The sequence below is a fragment of the Chrysemys picta genome, chromosome 1 (assembly GCF_011386835.1).
Source record: "Chrysemys picta bellii isolate R12L10 chromosome 1, ASM1138683v2, whole genome shotgun sequence".
NCBI lineage: Eukaryota > Metazoa > Chordata > Testudines > Emydidae > Chrysemys > Chrysemys picta.
Window position 1 is genome coordinate 359,993,638 of NC_088791.1, and position 21,086 is coordinate 360,014,723.

General features: G+C 45.4%; 1 long non-coding RNA gene across 1 annotated transcript; it reads right to left on the reverse strand.

The window, feature by feature from the left end:
- Positions 1-6,463: 6,463 nt before the first annotated feature.
- On the reverse strand, positions 6,464-20,614 carry LOC135980996 (uncharacterized). The gene is made up of 2 exons (XR_010597955.1): positions 20,393-20,614; positions 6,464-10,114 (listed from the first exon to the last, which is right to left on the reverse strand). It is a non-coding gene; the product is annotated as an uncharacterized LOC135980996 (long non-coding RNA).
- Positions 20,615-21,086: the final 472 nt, after the last annotated feature.

A 21,086-nucleotide genomic window follows, 5' to 3' on the forward strand; every position in this document is an offset into this window, starting at 1 on the left:
ACACAGACACTCAGGGTGTGACCTGCAGGCTGGAAGGCTGTTTGTGAGTAACCCAGGTGGGAGCTACCATAGCAAGGCATTGTAAGGCAGCCAAGGTTGCAGGGCAGCAGTGACACAGCCCCCCACTAGTCTGGATTGTACCCCTGGAATGTCACACCCTCACTCTGTTATCTACTGTACTGACCTGGATGAGAGGTGGGGCACTGACCTCGGAGCCAGGAGACTTTCGTTCTGTTGTGCCCCTGGCACAGATCTGCTGGGTGACTTTGGGCAAGTCCGTTCAGCTCTGCGTGCCTCAGTTTCCCCTTGTCCTTTGCCTATTTACATGGTAAGGTCGTTGGGGCAGAGACTGGCTCTCACTGTGCACAGTGCCTAGCACAACAGGGTCCCAGTCATGGTGGGGACGCAGGGGTGGGCAAGCAGAGGAGCTTTGGACTGCTGTGCCACTTGGGCTATTTCCCCCCCTCTCCACTGAGTTGCCAGAAGGATGCCAAAAATGTTTGCTGCCCTGGCCAGCAGAACAGCTAGGACTGCCCTTGTTGGGACTGCTAGATGCTATCGTAATATCGATAATAATAAAGTTGAAAAGGGGCGTGTTCTCACACTGCCTTTGCAAACAAACCGCGAGAAGCAACGCAGCAGAGCTGCATATTTTACATGGAGGCACCGGATTGTTCACCCTGGGCCAGATCCTTAGTTGGTGCAAATCAGCATGGCTCTGCTGAAGTCAGTGGAGCTATGGGATTTACACCTGTTGAGAAGCTGGTGAAATCTGAATATGAACACACAGCTGATGTCAAAGGCCCAAACTTTTCCTTCCCTATAACAACAGGGTGACCACTAGAATGTGGATTGTCCTGGGTAAGGAAGATGCAGTGGGTGGCAAACTACCAATCTCGAGTCTTTACCGTCACAGATTCCAGATCTCAAAATCTTGGGGTTTGGGTCTCAGGGTTTGGTTTGGTTTTATGGGGAGAGAGTGGGGTGGGGTTTGCTGGCTGGGAACAATATGCAAAGGTTGCTCTTGGGTTTTAAAAGAAAGAGGACAACCCTTTCGCACCCCCTAGCCACTGGTTATGGAGCGACGCTGCAGTATTTGAGTGCATTCTCTGAACAACCAAGTTCAGAAATCATGGTTGTTGCTATGAAGGGTATTGGATGCCCCAGAACTTTGTTAATCAGAGATCAGGTTGCCCTGTGGTATCTCGTGCCCTTCCAAAATGTGGAGTGGTTAAAAGTAAACTTCTGAAAGCCAGGAAATAGGAAGTTAAGATGCATTCCACCTCCACAATGCAACCTTAGCTCAGTCCTCTTTGAGCAATGCCCCAGCACTCCAGTAACGCACATACTGGAGTCTCCACTTCCAGACGCTGTAGAATACTTGGGCATTCAGCACCATGGGCACTGTAGGACAAAGTCTAACACCTTCTCTTCGCAAAGGCAGAGCTCGGGCTTAGGGCAGGTGTCACACACAGAAGCTACCTACACTCAACCCCAAGCCTACTCCACACAAACACCCCAGCCTTGCTAAATGCCACCACCCTGTGACATGGTCATATAAACCCTGCAGTAGCATGGAAGGGGTTAAGGAGCTGATTTGGGCTGGAGTGGTCCCGCCCCGCCATACCGGCAAATCATGCCAGGACTGGAGGAGGAGTTAAAAGGAGGGAACTCCGCTGAGATGGGGGTAACATTGTGGAGCTTCTCCAGCCCTGGAGAGAGAACTGACAGCCTGCAGCCCCCGCTGCCCTGGCAGAAGGCGGGTGCAGAACCCCTGAGCTGAAGGGGGGAAAGGACTGAGACGTGCACGGGAATCCCCGGGGGGCTCTGAAGTGGACAGTGGTACGCAGATGGCCCCCTCTGAAGTAAGAGAGGCCCATAACCTGGAGGGAGCTGCTTACAGGTTTTTCTTTACTTTTGCTTAGCCCTGCTTGCTGACTGTGGGCTGTTCTGTGATTTCAGCTGGGACCCTGAGAGGGGATGAGAAAGCTGAGAGGCCTCAGCTGGAGAATTAAGCACTGGCCTGATAGAAAGACACCCTGCCACACCTGCAGGGATGAGAGATTCATTGGACTCGTGTGCACGCTTCCCATGTTGCCCAAAGGGGGCGCTCTACCACAAATGATTCATGACACACCTCTTCACCTTGCCCTGGGGATTCCTTCTGAAGCATTGCCTTCGCCTACCCCTCACTAAGCCCCGGAGACCACCGTCATGTCTGCCACCATGCTGCTGACAATCCCCATGGCAAGAAGATACCCTGGTAGATCTCTACATACACAACATACAGAATGAGGCATACTTGATCTTTCAAGGTACACATGCACCTCTCAGTCGCAGTCACATCTGTGTCCAGCTGCTCCAAGTAATCCCTCCACCATTCAGCACAGCTACTCTTCACACGGCCAACATAGCCGGAGTGTATGCAAACAAATGCTAGAATTCAAATCTGTAGAACAGCACAAACCACGGCATGTTCTCTTAGTCCTTCCTCATTTCTACATGTAGTAGAGTCAGGGATCTTCTGTATATCGCAGGCCAAATAATTTCACCCAGGTTCTCCCATATTGAGCCTAATAACTTATTATGATTAAAGCATCTTCCAGAAAGGCATCTGGTCTTGATTTGAAGACATCAAGAGAGACAAGAATCCACCACTTCCCTTGGTAGTTTAAGTTTTGCATCCCTCTTACTGAACCATTCCCAGTGGCTATTGCGAGCTCCAGGGGGCAGAGTTAAGGTTACATTGCAAGGGTAGCATACACCTTAACTTTGTATTTCCTGGTTTTCAGACGTTTTTAAGTTTACTCACTCTCCACATTTTGGAAGGGCACAAGCCACCACTGCGCAACCTGCGCTCTGCACAAACAAAATTTGAGGACATTTTCTATGGCTGCAGCTGGAGTTGAATGGCTACAGCATGTCTCCTTGAGTCGCCCAGTTACTATGACAACGGAGTTCCTGGAAACCCTCTTGCTGCACATGTACATTTGACTCCGTTTGGTTCACACCGACCGAGAGTGACAAACTTTACCCTTAATAACTTTTTCACTATGGCTTCTCCAAGGGAACTGTGGGGGACCATGCAGTAGTTAAAGTACACCCTGAATGACTGAGATGAATGTGGGAAGGATCAAAGCTGTAGCTAGAGCCCCAGGTGTGTGCAAAACACAAAACAAAATGTTTAAGAATTAGATGATTTTGTAAAATGCTGTTTTGTTGCAGGGGCTGCACCTCAGGAACACCTTGCTCAAATGACCCCAAATTTGGATCACTAACCCTAGCCAGCACCCCAATGAGGCATGGCAAATTTCAAGACACTCCACTTCAGCATGTGGCTTGTAGAGCACTTAGAATAGTCCACCTTTAAGAAGGTAGCAAACCTCAACCTTAACTGCAACAGAGCTGGTACTCTGCTATAGTATGGTAGGGATGAGGAGGATTGGAATGGAAGTGTGAATCATAGAGACTAACTCATTTATTTGAGCATAAGCTTTCGTGGGCTACAGCCCACTTCTTCGGATGCATAGAATGGAACATATATTGAGGAGATACATATACACATACAGAGAGCATGAACAGGTGGGAGTTGTCTTACCAACTCTGAGAGGTCAATTAAGTAAGAGAAAAAAAACTTTTGAAGTGATAATCAAGATAGCCCAGTACAGACAGTTTGATAAGAAGTGTGAGAATAATTAGATTCAATGATGGATTCAACATTGAATCTATCTCCCCATGTAAGTATTCTCACACTTCTTATCAAACTTCTTATCAAACTGTCTATACTGGGCTATCTTGATTATCACTTCAAAAGTTTTTTTTCTCTTACTTAATTGGCCTTTTCATCATTTGAAAGCTCATAATTTGCTGAACATTATTGTCCTGGTGAATATGTATGGCAACATTGTATGTAAAGTTATAAAGATTCTACTGTATGACTTTACTGAGACATGCTCCAAGTTTAGAAAAGCAGGCACAAGCCAGTTCCTCAGAGACAAAAGGCAAACTGATGCCTCAGCCAGGTATCAGCATAATCAAATGGACTATCACCTGTGTAAGTGTCCATTTTGTGGCAGGAAGAAGGATGTGAGCAAGAAATTTACATCTTGGCAATGGAACAGCTGGAGATTCCCATGCAAACAGGCTGTCTGCCACCAGAACCCCAACTGGAGATGATTCTCAGAGGAGGAAGAGGTATAAAAATGAGGAACGAAGGCCCCAAATAACCCCTCTCCTCCCTTTCTCTCTACCCATGACACCCATGACTAATGAACAAGAAAAGGAATGGAACAATGGATTGGGGGAGGGGTCCAACACTGCAAAAGAACATGGTCAGAGACTTTTGTTTTGAATTCACTTTGCTTGTTAAGTTAGGTATTTGTTCGTGTTTTATCTTTTATTTATTTGTAACCAATTCTGATTTTTTATGTCTCATTACTTGTAATCACTTAAAATATTTCTTTCTGTAGTTATTAACATTATTTTATCTAAACATGTGTGTGTTTGAAGTATGTGGGAAGCTCCATTTGAGATACCAAGGTATGTGCATATTGTTTTCTAGTGATGAAATGATGGATTTTCTATGAGCTTGTTCAGGAAGATACGGGGCAGTACAAGCAGCACATTTCTGAGGACAAATTTAGGACTGGGAATGTTTTGGTGTCACTCTGAAATATAATTCAGGAGTGGCTGGCTAAAAGTACTCCTATAACTCAGCTAGAATAATTTACATGCTAGAGGCTGGGTGTGAGAAGGTCAGGAATGGTTGTTCTCACAGCAAAGCAGTATAAATGGCACCCCAGGTTGTAGAATTGAGGGGACATCACTGTCCATCAGTCCAGATTGTACCCTGGGGAATGTCACAGCGATGAATATCATAGGATGAATGAAGGTAGGAGTTGACATCTGTGATGAATGAGAAATGATACATAGGGTGAGGATAGGCCTTGAAAGTGAAGACAAGTAGCTTATGTTTGATAGGCAAGGAGGAGCTTGTTGAGGGTGACGGGGCACTTCCTTAAAAGTCTTCTACAGACAATCCCAAAGAAAACTATAGCAGCCTTAACCTGCATGCACTAGCTTCACACTAAAAATACACATGCTGTTAAAGATGACTGCAAAGGAGGTGGGAGGGGACCATGTTTTTTTTTTTTAATGCAGTTGGGGGGTGAGGGGCTGCTTTTTTCTTGTTACTTTAGGAATATCAAATCATGACTTGCATATGCCCTTGCAGGGCCATAAGAACTGGGGTGTCAGCTCTTGCAGCCACTAATCGATTTACGTGGGTGTTGAATCAAGATCTTTCCTTCCAGCTATGTGTCAGTCTGAGTTAAACAGTCTGAATAACAATCACTTTCCCGCTTCGTTAACCAGGTTTCATTTGTATGGCAGCCGATACCGGTCTAGGCACTTAGGCGGCCCTTATCACCGTAGTACCCGAGTGTAGAGCCCTGCCAATCTGCTGATATCTGCATACCATGTTTGCGGATTGTGGATTGGATGTGGATACAAATTTTGTATCCATGCAGGGCTCTATCTGAGCACCTCACAGTCATCAATAGATTTTATCCTCACAACACCCCTGTGAGGTAGGAAAGTATTATCCTCATTGCACAGATGGGGAACTGAGAATGGAGAGGCTAAGGGGGGATATTTGCAAAGGCCTGAATCAGGTATGTACCCAACTCCCAGTGACTTTCAATGGGCATTCGGTGCCTAACTGTCCTCTGTGCCTTTGGAAATCTCTCCCAAGTAAGCAGAAAGATAGTATGTGGCTGACCCAAACACACATCTCCTGAGTCGCAGTCCGGTGCCGAGTCCACTAGACAATACTTCCTCCCATTTTTTGATTTCAGGATTTGGATAATCTTGTCACTTTCCCAGTTGTCCAAGTCTTCCGGGCCGGGAGAGATCTAAGGTCCCCATCCTCCGAGGGTCCACTACATGGACAGAGCAGTGTGATTGTATGGAGACCCAGTAGAGTCATGGGAGTTCTGCACTGCGGTCCACCTGAGCAGAGGTTATTGCAAGATGAGGACCCAGGCATTGTAAATGCCAGAAGGGAATTCACTAAAAGAAATAGTTTAATGAGGTTATTAATAAATAACTACTTGGTTCCATTCCATTACACGCTCCTGGTATCCTTCTTCTTGGGGAAGAAGACAACCTGGGGAACTATAGACCAGTCAGCCTAATTTCAATACCTGGAAAGATACTCGAACCATCAATATTAAAATGGCCAATTTGTAAGCACTTGAATGATCATTTCAGGGGGAGGAATAGCTCAGTGGTTTGAGCATTGGCCTGCTAAACCTAGGGTTGTGAGCTTAATCCTTGAGGGTGCCACTTAGGAATCTGGGGCAAAATCAGTACTTGGTCCTGCTAGTGAAGGCAGGGGGCTGGACTCAATGACCTTTCAAGGTCCCTTCCCGTTCTAGGAGATAGGATATCACCATTAATTTAATTTTAATTTTTTTTTAATCATAGGGTTCAAAGGAATAGCCAGCATGGATTTTTCAAGAACAAATCATGCCAACCAACCTAATTTCCTTCTTTGACAGGGTTACAAGCCTAGCAGATAGCAAGGAAGTAGTAGACATGATATATGGTTATTTTAGTAAGGCTTCTGAGACAGTCCCTTGTGACATTCTCATAAGCAAACTAGGGAAATGTGGTGTAGATGAAATAATATAACATGGGTGCACAGCTGATTGAAAGACTGAATTCAGAGAGTAGTTCTTAAGGGTTCACTGTGAAACCAGAGCATATCTAGTGGGATCCCACAGGGGTCACTCCTGGGTCCAGTATTAGTCAATATTTTCATTACTGACTTGGATAATGGACTGGAAAGCATGCTTATAAAATCTGAGAATGACACCAAGCTGAGAGGGACAGAAGCACTTTGGAGGACAGGATTAGAATTCAAAATGACCCTGACAAATTAAAGAATTAGTCTGACCAGTCAGACCAATCAGCTTAATTTTGTTACCTGGAAAGATAATGGAGCAAACAATCAAAAATCAATTTGTAAGCACCTAGAAGATAGGTGATAAGTAACAGTCAACATGGATTAGTCAAAGAACAAATCATGTTAAACCAACTTAATATCCTCCTTTGACAGGATAACAAGCCTTGTAATATAACTCGCCTTTAGCCCAAGGCTTTTGATACCATCTCACATGACCTGCTCATAAACAAACTAGGGAACTATCGCTTAGATAAACCTACTATAAGGTGGGTGCATAACTGGTTGGAAAAGCCTACTCAAAGAGCCATTATCAACGCTTCACAGTCAAGCTGGAAGGGGATATTAAGTGGGGTCCCACAGGAATCTGTTCAGGTCTATTCAATATCTTCATAAATGATTTGTATAATGGCATGGAGAATACACTTATAAATCTGCAGAGGATACCAAGCTGGGAGGGGTTGCAAGCACTTTAGAAGACAGGATTAGAATTCAAAATGATCTTGACAAACTGGTAAAATGGTCTGAAATAAATGCAATGAAATTCAGTAAGGACAAATGCAAAGTACTACACTTAGGAAGGAATAATCAGTTGCACAAATACATAGTGGGAAATAACCGCCTAGGCAGGAGTACTGCAGAAATGGATCTGGCTGTTAGCATGAATCACAAACTAGACACGAATCACACGGCCCTTCCTGTTTTAATTTCAAACTTACTTCTCCGGGGAAGCTCAGCTCAGACACAGCATCTAGTTTGTCAATGAAATTCCTGGGCTTTATCCCCATTTATGCTATGACCCCTTCACACTGCTCTGGCAGTATATTGGGGACTAAGTGTCAGTAAATTACACCTGCACCCACTTCAAAGCATTGTACCACCACCAAAATGGTGTAAAGGGGATTTAGTGTAAAGGAAAATTAAACCCCTTTTGGGTTTTTTGCCCTATTTTGTATATCATTTGATCATTAAGACAAAGAGATCGAGGTGGCCAAGATCAGTGTCAGATGCAATGTATACTTAAAGACACATTTCAGAGTGGTAGCCATGTTAGTCTGTATCAGCAAAAACAACGAGGAGTCCTTGTGGCACCTTAGAGACTAAATTTATTTGGGCATAAGCTTTCGTGGTCTAAAACACACTTCATCAGATGCATGGAGTGGAAAATACATTAGGCAAGTATATATACACAGTACATGAAAAGACGGGAGTTGCCTTACCAAGTGGGGGGTCAGTGCTAACGATACAATTCAATTAAAGTGGTATGCCAACATTTTTATGGCTGACTTAGAACAAAGCTTCCTCAGCTCTCGTCCCCTAACGCCCCTACTCTACTTGCACTACATGGATGACATCTTCATCATCTGGACCCACGGAAAAGAAGCCCTTGAGGAATTCCACCAGGATTTCAACGATTTCCACCACACCATCCTCCTCAGCCTGGACCAGTCCACACAAGAGATCCACTTCCTGGACACTACAGTGCAAATAAGCGATGGTTACATAAACACCACCCAATATCGGAAACCTACTGACCGCTATACTTACCTACGTGCCTCCAGCTTTCATCCAGACCACATCACACGATCTGTTGTCTACAGCCAAGCTCTAAGATACAACCGCATTTGCGCCAATCCCTCAGACAGAGACAAACACCTACAGAAACTCCATCAAGCATCCTTAAAACTACAATACCTACCTGCTGAAGTGAAGAAACAGATTGACAGAGCCAGAAGGGTACCCAGAAGTCACCTACTACAGGACAGGCCCAACAAAGAAAGTAACAGAATGCCACTAGCCGTCACCTTCAGTCCCCAACTAAAACCTCTCCAGCGCATCAACAAGGATCTGCAACCTATCCTGAAGGATGATCCCTCACTCTCACAGACCTTGGGAGACAGTCCAGTCCTGAAGCAAATACTCACCAGCAACTACACACCACACAACAAAAAACACGAACCCAGGAACCTATCCCTGCAACAAACCCTGTTGCCAACTTTGTCCACATAACTATTCAGGGGACACCATCATAGGACCTAACCACACCAGCCACACCATCAGGGGCTCGTTCACCTGCACATCAACCAAGGTGATATATGCCATCATGTGCCAGCAATGTCCCACTGCCATGTACATTGGCCAAACCGTACAGTCTCTACACAAAAGAATAAATGGACACAAATCAGATGTCAAGAATTAGAACATTCAAAAACCAGTCTGAGAGCACTTCAATCTCCCTGGACACTCAATAACAGACGTAAAAGTGGCAATTATTCAACAAAAAAACTTCAAAAACAGACTCCAATGAAAAACTGCAGAACTGGAATTAATTTTCAAACTGGACACCATCAAATTAGGCCTGAATAAAGACTGGGAGTGAATGGGTCACTACAAAAACTAATTTCCCCCTACTGTTACTCACACCTTCTTGTCAACTGTTTGAAAAGGGCCACCCTGATTACCACTACAAAAGTGATTTTTCCTCCCTTGGTATCCTACTGTTGAGAATAGCCCACTTCCACTTTAACTGAATTGTCTTGTTAGAACTGACCCCCCACTTGGTAAGGCAACTCCCATCCTTTCATGTTCTGTGTATATATTCTGCCTACTGTATTTTCCACTCCATGCATCTGATGAAGTGGGTTTTAGCCCATGAAAGCTCATGCCCAAATAAATTTGTTAGTCTCTAAGGTGTCACAAGTACTCCTCGTTGTTTTTTTTAAAGATATACTTAAAGACACAGCAGCTCATTTTTACAAAAGCAAGAAATATGTTTCAAATGCGAGAAGTACAGTTTGTTACACGCATTTAATTGCTGATAGGAAGATGGAACAAGCAAGCTGGATTTCTAGTAACACCATGAAAGCACCAGAGAAATAGTCACATTTCCACAGGTAAGTGAGGCACTCGGAGCCCTTTATCCGAGAGATTCCTCATGGGAAGTTAGGGAGCACTGAAACGCTTCTTCAAAAGCGTCCAGAAAAGGCTCAGTGATTTCATCAACTGTGACATGTCTCTGGAGTTCTTCGCTCAGGGAGGTGACACCCGTCCCTTCGAGTCCACAAGGAACAATGTGATCAAACCACGTAAGATCTGTGCAGCAGTTCAGCGCCAGCCCATGAGAGGTTATATGCCTTCCACAATGGACACCTGAAAAGCAAAACATACATGTCACCTCGTTCAGTGCTATGTACCACACACCACAACTCCCCCAAAGTCATCTTAAATGTCAGATTCCAAGGCCAGAAGGGACCATTGTGATCATCTAGCCTGATCTGTAGAACACAAGCTACAGAACTTCCCCCAAATAACCCCTAGAGCAGATCTTTCAGAAAAACATCCAATCCTGATTGAAAAATTACCAGTGATGGACAATCCGCTACAGCCCTTGGCAAGTTGTTCCAATGGTTAAATATCCCCTTCACACTAAGACTCCTATCCACCTTACCATATAAGTTGCCCAGCTGATGCGGCACCAATGCTGTAGTGCTTATCAGCAGCGAGGGCACTGAGACCATAGCTTATCACGTTCACCAATACAGTCTCAATGTTTCCTTGTACTCCCCCACCATCTGTTATCTCATCTTACACTTCAACTGTAAGTTCTTTGGGGGCAGAGACCTGCCTGTCTGCACTGTATGTGTGACTGGGGTTCCCAGGCTCTATTATAATACAAATCTAGCTCAGGGCACTGGGTTCATTGTTATTGCAGAGACATGCAGGCATGGTGTGCAGTCCCTCATGAGGAAGTGAAATTCTTGTAAATATCTGCTTGTTAACCGGGCAAATCCTGCCTATTAGCAGGATTGGCTCTGGTAGCGAATGAGGGCAGAGGACAGCATGATGTGCATGTTGACAGTCAAACATAGTAGATCCCTGATTTTCCTGCTTTGCACTGCACAACAGGAGAGCTGGGATTCTACACTACTGTACTGGGACCATTGTTTTTAGAGAATCATAGAGCTTTTCAGTAGCAGAAAATTTCCAGGAATTATTAAGGCCCACGTCCTGAAAGATTTACACATATGCACAATTTTAGTCAGAGGAGTAATCCAATGAGATTACACACACGAGTAATGGTACACACGTGCAGAAATCTTTCCAGGACTGAGGCATAAAAATGTAGTTCCTAGTGATTTACCAGTAACCTCTAAGATTATTAGAATTGAGATTAGCGTGCGGGGGGGGGGATCTCTATTATTTCAGTATGTGGACTGCCTTTAGCCACACTCCATGTATAATCAGGTCACTCTACCTGCTATTTTCCATGGATCTTTCACACAGCAGCACATGAAAGGAGAAGCAGTTTAATAAAGGCTACGCTACGGCCTTGTCTCTGCTAGAAAAGGATCTGCCAGTGTAACTATACCAGCAAACCACCTTAGTGGAGGTGCCGTTTATACCAGGAAGAGTGCATTTGCTGGTATCATTTATATCAGTTCCCTAAATGAAATAAACGATATCAGCAAAAGCATGGTTTTGCTTGTATAACTGCATCTACATTTGTGCTTTTGCCACCACCATCAGGTCAGTTATGGGGTGTGATTTTTTCCACGCTTCATAACGTAGCTACACTGGCAAAAATTTTAAGGGTAGATCAGGTCGATACTGTCAAAAACCTCTAGTGTGGACACATTTATATTAGTATAAAAGTGCTTATTGGATTTCCCTGACCAGGATAAACAATACCAGTATAAACACCGTTGTAACTGTGTCTACACTACCGCTTTACTGGCATATCTATGTTAGTAAAAATCACACCCCAAACCAATACAGCAATGCCAGTAAGACTCATTAGAGCAGGGGTCTCAAACACGTGGCCCGGGGGCCGCATGCGGCCCATGGGGTTATTTTCTGCGGCCCGCGAGCTCCTCGCGGGTCCCCCCGCTCTCCCCCAGCATTTACCTAGAGCGGCTCCAGCCCAACGCGCACTGGGGGCAGGGCAGGCTCCCTGCCTGCCCGACTTGCCCCCGCGCCACTCCGGGAAGCGGACGGAACCTGGGGAAGGAGGGGCGCAGGGATGTGTGTGGCCTGGAAACCCTTCTGGTCACAATCCTACTCAAGCCCATGGAGCAGAGTTTTGGCTACTCTGTCTAGCAGTTTCTTCAAGCGTCAATTAAGGAATCCCCAACAGTAATTTAATTGGCTTGATTTTTAGACTTTTTCCTCAAAGGATTCACATGTCTTAAAAGCATGCTCAATGGGAATGTGGTTATAAATTTTTACCTAATACTTTAGGAGGAGACTGCAGAGTGGTGCCAACTGAACATTACCTCACATTCACTTCCTGATGAATCATTCACTTTAGCCCTGTCATAACTATAAAGGGAAGGGTAACAGCTCTCCTGTGTACAGTATTCTAAAATCCCTCCTGGCCAGAGACTCCAAGATCCTTTTCCCTGTAAAGGGTTAAGAAGCTCAGGTAACCTGGCTGACACCTGACCCAAAGGACCAATAAGGGGACAAGATACTTTCAAATCTTGGCTGGGGGAAGGCTTTTGTTTGTGCTCTTTGTTTGGGAAGTCGTTCGCTCTTGGGACTGAGAGGGACCAGACATCAATCCAGGGTGTCCCCATCTTTCTAAACAAGTCTCTCATATTTCAAACTTGTAAGTAAACAGCCAGGCAAGGCGTGTTAGTTTTACTTTGTTTTCTCAACTTATAAATGTACCTTTTACTAGAGTGTTTATCTCTGTTTGCTGTACTTTGAACCTGAGGCTAGAGGGGGGTCCTCTGAGCTCTAAGTTTGATTACCCTGTAAAGTTATTTTCCATACTGATTTTACAGAGATGATTTTTACCTTTCTTCCTTAATTAAAAGCCTTCTTTTTAAGAACCTGATTGATTTTTCCTTGTTTTTAGATCCAAGGGGGGTGGATCTTGATCCACCAGGAGTGGGTGGGAGGAAGGAAGGGGGATGGTTAATTTCTCCTTGCTTTAAGATCCAAGAAGTTTGGATCTGTATTCACCAGGGAATTGGTGAAGAGTTTCTCAAGGCTTTCCAGGGAAGGGAACTAGCTTTGGGAATGGTGGCAGCGGACCAGATCTAAGCTGGTAGTTAAGCTTAGAAGTTTTCATGCAGGCCCCCACATTTGTACCCTAAAGTTCAGAGTGGGGAAGCAGCCTTGACAAGCCCCCTGCGTGATGTCTTTCTACAGGGTCAAGATGCCCCGGTCAGCCCGTGCTCCACTCCAGATGTTCTACACGTGTTGTTTGCTTTCAAGTGGACATATTTGCTGATGCAAAGATCAGTATTCATCATACACGCAGCATGGAGCCAGTCAGTTTCACTTCTGGCATCTGCCTGATGCTAAGGAAAGGATTCTTCTCCCAGAATCCTCTTTCACAGTTTAGTCATGTCAAGCCATGTTGTCACCGTTCATTCAGTACGGTCACACCAGTATGGCACCATCCCAACACTCAATACTGTACTGTACACGATATTCAAAAAATAGACACACGTGTATTTTGTAAGAGCAGAGTCTTACATTATTAATCCCTCACCACAGCTTGTGTTATTATAGCTTCACTGAGAAGTGGAGTGAGACCACCAGGTTTTTGGTGTTGTTTTTTTAAAGAAATGTGTATTAAATAAATTCTACTGTGCTCAGTTTTTCAGGTGTGCAGTGGCTCACTTCTAAAGGTTCAGTTCTTAGATCCATAAGACAAACAGGAACCAGCAATCAGCATACTCATTGAAAATTAAGATTTGTGTGGCATGGATTTAACACCGCAGACCGCGAGTGCATGAAGTAAAGGAAAAAACTGACACACCCTATTTCAAAGACACTGTATTGTGCAGGAAAGCTTCCAGCATCACTGCACCATTACGCTTCCCACTGAGAGTAACTTTAGCACTGGCTGAAAATGAATATAGGGCTCAGGAAAGATGTAGGGGATTAGCAAAACTATGTAGCATTCCATTATATTTCTGGGGTACAAGTAAACCTTAACTCAGACTAGACACACAGCTGAGAGATGCTTGGATGAGAGCCAAACCCTTTGTACAACAGACCTTTTTCTATAACCACCTTTATTAAGTTGATTTATTTTAAGTTAGAGAATAGCTTTTACTGAACTAACCAAAAGCACAGAGGATGTTGCTACTTAGAATCATGCTCTTCAGGCTACAGAAAACAAGCACTGTAGAAACAGACACAGGCATGAATTCAGACCAAATTCAATTAAAATAAAGTAGAAGGGTCAGCAGAGAAGAGTTAAAATAAATCAAATACAGCTGTAGGCTGACATGCCTCCTCTTGACAGCTGCCAGAATTACTATGACAGGAGGCTTTACTGAAACCCTTTAAGGTGAAAAAACCTAGGTTGTTTTGATATAAAATAGCAGTTGCTCCTCAATGATTTTTAAATTTTCCTTGTTTTATAAAACAGATGCTCCGGGACGCTCTAGCATCCTTAAAGGCCCCAACAGAGCAACCTTCCTTCTGCTAAGGACTTGGATTCAGCTATTTGAAGAGTTTGTGCTGTTCAGTCGGTTGTCTAAACATTGTTGGGGATAAGGGGTCTTGTTCAAAGGCAGTGCAAATATGACACCCCCCCCAAAGCAAATGAGCATGCTGACGTCAGCACTCCCACACCCTGCCTGGTCAGCAGAGATCAAATCCCTGCACGGGATCAAGTGTTCCCCTCCCAATGGGTTTTGTGCTCCATTCCCTCTGATAAGTAATTCTTTCTGTCCAGGTTTGCAGTTAGACTAAAGGTTTGGATTAATGGAGAAGCCACCTAGCATTCTATTACATAGTTATTTTAACCCTACTGTTAAGATTTGTTTCAAAACCTACTATGAGCTATATAAAACCAACAATATTTATCTATAAAAGCACAAATTAGTAATAAAAATTCCTACCATTTTCACCTTGTAGGTATTCTCAGTAAGCCCTCCAAACAAGATCTCAGAAAGCTAAATAAAAAAATATTTTAAGAATATTCTTTGGAAACTGAAGGGAAATCCCATTTGGAAGAGAAGAGGAATAATCTTGTTAGATAGATATAATCAATAGTATCATAAAAGCTACTGGGAACTGATAGTCTTGAACCAACAAAACTACAGCAAAATGTAATACATTTATCTAACACCACACAGCACCACAGGAGCCAACAAAGATGATTTCCTCTCTAAGAAACACCAAGTTTGAATATTGTTCCTGCCAACGTATTTACATAGATTTATATGCCAATGCCTCTGTCCTATAATCATCTGCTTTCACTGCTGCACTGAACTAGATGAACTTTTTTTTTTTTTTTTAAAGAAGGTTCTCGACTCAAATTGTTTTCTAAACCAGATTTGAGCGTTTAATTGGACAAAACCAGATAAGGTGTCTTAAACCCATTTTAACTAAACCTAATTTTAATTGAATTTAACATTCAATTCAGTTTGCATGGCACTTTCTAGTTCAAATGACGTTACTGGTCTTATCAGACACTGACAGATTTCATATTAAAGACAAAATAGTCGTTCCAAGAGCAGGGATTCGGAGAGTAAAAGCAAAGACAATAATTCAACCATTGTTAGAATCTACAAAGTTTTACCCCTTCCAAAACAATTTTCAGGTCTACTGACATCAGGATCCTTTGCAAATTTCATCAGATTCTCTCCCCGCGGTTTGCAAATGGATGATTCTGGCCTTTTACTCCACCCCACTGACTAAGCAATAGTGTTTTTAATAGCTCATTTCACGTGGACTCGGCTAAGGACGCTGAGAAAAACTTCCAACGTCAACTCCGGAAAGAGAAGCATTTTGCATCGTCACCAAGTTTGCTACTTGACAGGGTGAAGAAGGCGGCAGAAGTTGCTTCTCAACAGATCATGATTAATTTCAGGTCTGATGTAAACAGAAGAGCGCAGGGGAATGAATTAGCACATGAAATGGAAAAAAAACAAACAAACAAACATGGGGCAGGAGGACGAGTGACAGGATACAACCTTGTCCCTGGATTTGAAGAAGGTATCACAAAAAGAAAGATGTGCATTACCTGAAAGTGTTCTCTATGTAGGAAGATATTAAATCCTCTGTACCCTCTACACATCCAGATTTTGTCCAGGGAAGTTAGAACATTTGCAGACTGTATACTGCTCTCGACTGACATTCTGAAGCCCTATTCCAAGACTAACGATCAGGAGGAGCGGACTTACTGTTTTCATTCTTCAATACAAAATTACTTTTGCTTACGTTGTAGGTATTGTGGAACTAATTTTGAAGTGTGACTCTACAATTGACAGTAGATGTATAGATCCCTTCTCCCTCCTCACACACGTATCAGGTTTAAATGCCCACTTATGAAACCCCCCAAGCAGTCACATATTCCATGGCCAAACCACAGAACCCTGAGACATTCCCGGGTTGGAAATTCTGTGACATCTTCAACTAGATTAACGAAAAAGATTTTACTGAATATCAAATTGAATAGTACAATCAGAATATACCCTCAGTTGAATTCAGTTTTCTGCTACTCCATTTTTTAATTTTCAATGTGCTGCACAATTTGTACTGAAGACCAGGGCCGGCTCCAGGGTTTTGGCCGCCCCAAGCAGCCAACACACACACACACACACACAAAGCCGCAATCGCGATCTGCAACAGCAATTCAGCGGGAGGTCCTTTGCTCCCAGCGGGAGTGAGGGACCGTCCGCCGAATTGCCGCCGAATACCCAGACGTGCCACCCCTCTCAGGAGCGGCCGCCCCAAGCACCTGCTTGAGAAGCTGGTGCCTGGAGCCGGCCCTGCTGAAGACAAATCAATGAAGTATAAAAATCAGGGGAAACCTGAAGGTTTTGGAAGCAGAGGAGACAGTTGGGACTTTTGGCACCTGAGAAGGTGAGTGATGCCAACATTATCAGCAGTGAAAGTTGCATTTTTAACTGCCATAATTAGGTTTCAAAACAAACACTCACTGAGATAATAGGACAATTCACACCTCAGAACTATTGTTCCTATCGTTCTGCAAACACTGCATTAGATACACTGTTCGCATTTATGTTTTCTTCCCATCCATAAAGGACTAGAAGCTTTTTGTTTTTTAAATAAATAAAAAAATACTCATTCTAGAACACAATTCTACAATACATTGCACAGCCACAGAATTTCAGAGTACATAAATCCATGGCCACCAGCCTATACAAAACTTACAATTCCTGCTACGAGGGTAGAGCCAATTCCTGCAATTATTGCAGGTCAATGGATGTTTTATTAATGTTTGCAAATGGAAGCAGGATCAGCCCCTAAAAATCCAATATGACTGTAGTATGGAAAGTATTTTCTCAATGTTCCTGAGCGACAGGGAATTTAAAATTTTCTGTGACACAACTAATTAATCTCTAACATATAGTTTAAAGCATTATCACCCTGATAGTACCACTTATACCACGCTCTTGATTTTTAAATTCTATTGTAGAAAAAAAATCCAAAGACCTGTTTATTCTTTATTAATCATCTCAACTTACTAGCATTTGCACCTGCACAATAATACAAGACCTAAGGTTAGGTTTTTAGCCTACTGAAGTTTTGTTTAAAACAGCTTATCTCATGAACGCAAAATGCACTGTTCTTTCTGCTTCCTCAGCAAATGAAAACAAAATGACTTTGTGCATTTCCCAAAACTCATTGTTTTTGTCCCCATGGTCAGGATGACCCCCAGTGATTCCGTTCCTGGTGCGCTGACTTTAAGTTGTTTTCACATCCTCCTGTTGACACCATATACAAAACAGAGCTTCCAATGCTTAATCTACATATGAATCAAGGCCGATAGCTGAATCTACATCCATTTGTCTGGCAAAACCTGTTTGCCCGCAGATTTTAAAGCTTTTTTCGAGTACATACACACCACTCAAATATCCCATGTATACGAGAATCAGTATGACAAATTTTTATTAGATGCCTCACACTTTACCTTCTTTGGATAAATACTATGAGAGCAATATGTCGGGTGTAGTGAGTTTGTCAGATGTGCCAGAAGGTACTGTTACAGAACAATGAATCCTTTAGCAGATTTCAGAGTAGCAGCCGTGTTAGTCTGTATCCGCAAAAAGAACAGGAGTACTTGTGGCACCTTAGAGACTAACAGCCCACTTCTTCAGATGCATATAGCCTATGCATCCTATGTTTACATGTTAGTTTTCTAGATTCAGAAAGTCAAGACAAATAAAAAAAGTTACAATGGCCTCACATAATTCAGTGTAAATATACTTTAGGAACATGGATAATTACCAGTATATTGTTTTTAAATTCCTTTAATGTCAATACAAGGTATTCTTCACTTCTTGTCCCAAGCAGCTGTGCATGTGCTATTAAGCAGTTGCTAGGTTTCAGGTGACTACATTCAGTACTAGCCAAAATATTCTCTTTACAAAGAGTTCTTACAATCAATGAAATTTATAAAAGAGCTTTGATATCCTAAAACGAGCCAAATCCTACAAAAGCTTATCACATGTATGCAATTTTGGCTTCAGCAGGAGACAGGTCTTTGCAGGATAACACGACTGCTACTCTGAAACCTAACAATGGAACTCTCATATCAAAACAAATCAGATGAAAGCATTCCAACACCATAATGCATCTAATTATGTAATACCATTGGATACTCTGGCTCATTGACTCCAGCTGGTGGTGAGCTTGTGCCATGAAGTATTATAGCCTTTATTTTTTTTAGGCCAAACAGAGTAAGTGTAAATGCTATCCCTATTTATATAGATGCCTAATCCTTTTTAGGATTTACAACACTATATTCTACGGCAGTGTATTCCTTTAGGTTAGTTACACATTGCATTAAAAATATGTTTGCCCATTTAAATTTTTTGCCTTTTTCATATTGAATTCCCCCCTCAGAACCTGTCAAATCACCACAAAGAGTTTCTTATGTTGTCCTTCTACATTAGGACCAGATTAATTCTCTCTGGGATTTATCTGAAAAAAGAAACCATTGAAGTGTTCGCTTCGCCACATAAAGCAATGCATTCAGTAATTTATCTGCCAATCATCAACATCCCCCTTAATATCTTCTTATAGGCCGCATTATGTGCTAAACAGATTACAACAGAACATAGTGTTTACTCCCATCTGTGATTCCAGGATCTTCATATGCCACATTCCTCCCCCCATATATTTTTCAAATGACTGCTCTCACCCTTCTCCCTTGTTGCATGAGAGCTCAGCTCATCACCACCTGAGCAGTCGGACAACCTCATAAAAGGAGCATCAGTTACTGGGCAAGGGGGAAGGAGAACTGGAATGAGATGTCACGAGACCAGATCTGACACTTATTGGCAAAAAACAAGAGAGATGAGGAGGATAAACACATTACCAAGGGCAAAGCCAACTAATGCCAAATTAATGTGTCCGCAGAGGGAACAAAGACACCCACACCGAGTGGTCATGTTTGTTTTTTAAATGTCTCAAGACAGCAGTATCCAGTGGTGACTAAAATACACTTTTTAAAGGAACAGCAAAGTGCACCTTAGTGGGATAATCTGCAAAGGGTGGGGGAATGTAACTCCCATCGGAGAGCTATCGGCCAATGATGGGATAACCAGTGATCTGAGAACACGGCATGATGCCCTTTGGCGCAATCCAGTCACTCCAAAAGGCAGACACGCTGCCTCTAGCGCATCATAAATCTACCCCCTGCGGGCGGGTCACACTCGGGTCTAATTCCGGGGGGCTGGGTTCAGTGCGGGGCGGGGGGGAGGGGGGGATCTGTGGCTTTTGATTTACAGGGGGTCAGACGAGAGGATCTGGTGCTGCCTTCTGGCATGAAGCCCTCCCCCCACCCCAGCTCCCAGCCACGCGCGCACCCCCCCGAGCCACGCGCGCACCCCCCCGGCAGCTCCCCCCCCAGCCACGCGCGCACCCCCGGCAGCTCCCCCCCCAGCCACGCGCGCACCCCCGGAAGCCCCCTCCCCCCCAGCCACGCGCGCGGCCCCCCGGCAGCCCCCCCCCAGCCACGCGCGCAACCCCCGGCAGCCCCCCACCCCCAACCACGCGCGCGGCCCCCTGGCAGCCCCCCACCAGCCACGCGCGCAACCCCCGGCAGCCCCCTCCCCCCCAGCCACGCGCGCACCCCCGGTAGCCCCCCCAGCAGCCCCCCAGCCACGCGCGCGCCCCTCCCGGCAGCCACCCAGCCACGCGCGCGCCCCCCCAGCCACGCGCGCGCCCCCGGCAGCCCCCCCCCGACACGCGCGCAACCCCCGGCAGCCCCCCCCCACAGCCACGCGCGCAACCCCCGGCAGCCCCCCAGCCACGCGCGCAACCCCCGGCAGCCCCGTCCCCCCCAGCCACGCGCGCGCCCCCCCGGCAGCCACCCAGCCCCGCGCGCGCCCCCGGCAGCCCCCCCCGACACGCGCACCCCCCGGCTCAGCCCCGGCCGCTCCCGGGCAGGGCACACGCCCGCAGACCCCCCGCCCATCGGGTCCCCACCTTGTCCCAGCTGAGCCATTGCCCCACCGCCCTGTCGCCTCAGAGTAACGGTCCCTCCGCTGCGCCCCGCGAGCCGAGCACCAGCAACACCACCAGCCGCAGCCCCGCCCCTTCGCCGGCCCCGCCCCCAACAGTCGCCGCAGCCGCGTTCCAGGCCACGCCCACCCAGAGCCAGCGGCACCATCCCGGCACGCGCGCTCCTGGCCCCGCGCCCCGCCCGCCTCCGACTCCGGCCGGCGCTGCTGCGTGCCCGTCCCTGTACTGCCCCTCTCGCGGTGCCCGACGGGAAATGTAGTTCTCCCTCCCCCCGCGGGTCGAGCTGTGGGAGGAGACTCGGGAGAGTGAGGGACTCCAGTTCCCGGCAGTCCCTGCGCTCTCTCGTGGAGTTGGACGCCGCCAGTGTTTAGGCGGCTAGGGCTGACCCACTGTGGGTGCCCACCAAGTGTTCCCCTCTTGGTCAGAGACCATCTCACGCAGCCATGGCCCACTCCGGCTCCCAGTGACGCCAATGGCAAACCCCACCTTGATGGCAGCAGGATGGGGACTAGTGAATCATGGAATCTCAGGGGTGGAAGGGACCTCAGGAGCCAGCTAGTCCAACCCCTGCTCAGAGCAGGACCAATCCCAACTAAATCAAGTGCACACACCAGCAATGATGTGCAGCCACCTCTGGGGCAGGGAGCAGCTGCTGAGC